Source organism: Penaeus monodon, chromosome 27 (genome assembly GCF_015228065.2).
Source record: "Penaeus monodon isolate SGIC_2016 chromosome 27, NSTDA_Pmon_1, whole genome shotgun sequence".
Taxonomy (NCBI): Eukaryota; Metazoa; Arthropoda; class Malacostraca; order Decapoda; family Penaeidae; genus Penaeus; species Penaeus monodon.
This window is the reverse complement of record NC_051412.1, coordinates 9120124-9121970: the sequence shown is the minus strand read 5'-3', so window position 1 is coordinate 9121970 and position 1847 is coordinate 9120124. Positions and strand designations below refer to the sequence as shown.

Genomic DNA, 1847 nt, shown 5'->3' with positions numbered 1-1847 from the left:
TAGGGGTTTCTCTATTCCCTCCTTGTAACTACTGCAGGCTATCCTGGCTTCGGGGTCAAACTGATCTTATTCTCATATCATGCCACCATGCTGAATGACCGATTCCTACCTTATATGAATCCTACATCCATGCCAATTGGGTTAGTTATTGGATACAGACAAAATAGGACCATCAGTGACAAGAGTAATAATAATCATATTATTTTGTTCTCAATTTTAGGTATATGTAACCAAGTTTAATTCATATTTTAATCGAAGACTTGTGAGGTTATCAAGTCAAACATCTCCAAAAATACCACATATTTTAGGTTATCTTATTTCCTCAATATTTTAAGCAAACTATTTCACTTAGAAGTTAAATTGTTTTTTAAAAATTGTAACATTACTCCAAATTGAACTTTTATGAATTGTTTAATAATGAAAAATCTGTAAATTGTTTATTCATAGACCTCCCTTTTTTGAGTATGCTCTTCTCTATAATCGATCGGACCCTTTTTCACAGGATGATTCATTTGGATGAGGACAAGAAACGGACTCCAAGGTGTCTTCTGTATATCCATCACTACCTAGAAGCAAGTAACACTTAGTACTCCAGAGGATGAAACAGTGATGATGAAGCAGAAGGTCCAATGAAGGGACCGCGAAGAACAAAAAATCTCCTCTGAGGCCGCATTAACAGATTAGACCCAATGATTTGCAAATTTGCGAAACGGAAATCCGACCGTTTAAGCTTTTGGTTACTATGAAATAGATATGTGTCACTAAATTGTTCTAATGGCATTTTAATGAGACATGACTATGGTCTCATATTGTTTCTAGCAGAAACGAGGAGTTTACTTGAGGTTTAAAGAAGGTACATAGTTCTCAATTTTTAAATCTGCCTATTGTCAATAGTTTTGTATTCCAAAGTTCACACATTATTGTGTTCCTTATTATAACAAAAATTATTTATAAAAGGGAAGGTGGCCTTTGAGTGAGATATATAAACTGTTGCTGCACGTACAATCCAAAGCCAACTATGGTGTATGATTTGTATGTATAGTATTAACCTAGTGCTTATAGATTTAGAAAATTCGGTTTTACATGCTTTTTAATGTGTGTATGATATAAATGGACCAGATTACAAAAACAAAGATGGAGAAATATGTAATATAAGAAAATGCCATGTTTGTCAACTTTAAAAAAAGAAAGAGTTAAGTAAACTCAGGCAGTCTTTAACCTGTTGCACCTGGGGGGCAACTATTGAGGTGGTCAGCATATGGTTTGCACCATTCAAGTGCCAATTAGCAGGTTTATGTCATACTAATTCAGCAATTTCAGTTATTTGCTGTTGGCATCCTTGTTTTCTGGTGATCTCTTTGCAACGTATATTAGATAAGAATTTTCAGTCAATTTTGTAAACTTTGGGTCTGTGTATGGAGATGCATAATTTACCTTTTTTTTTTTTGCACTTTCAGAGCATAGTCCAAGCCTAAAGAGTATCAACATATAATGTTGATACCTGATGTGGAGGGGGGGGGGCTATTAAGTGTGTATCACACCTGGGGTGCAACAAGCTCGGGGTTGCATTTTAGCCCTGAGAGGGCCATTTGGGCCACTCCCTGCTCCCTCTCTCACCTGAGCTCTCTTTCTCCCTATTTATGCAAGTCTTATATAAACCAAAATCATGCCATGTTGAGGCTAAATTCATTCTATTATGCTAGTATTAGTATTAACCCTTTGCAACGGGTATTTTCTGATACATGTCTTCCATCCCGGGTGGTATTCATAGTGGCCCTGACCAGACCACCAAGGGTTTGTTTCATCACATGTGATTCTCGGCACATGCAATACTAGATACCTTGCTA

At 36.4% G+C, this 1847-nt stretch overlaps 1 protein-coding gene across 1 annotated transcript in view; it reads right to left on the bottom strand.

Annotated features, from left to right (window-relative positions):
* Positions 1–1847, bottom strand: part of LOC119590563 (phosphatidylserine synthase 1-like) — a gene marked incomplete at its 3' end in the record, with an annotated part of 127161 nt that overhangs the window by 85719 nt on the left and 39595 nt on the right.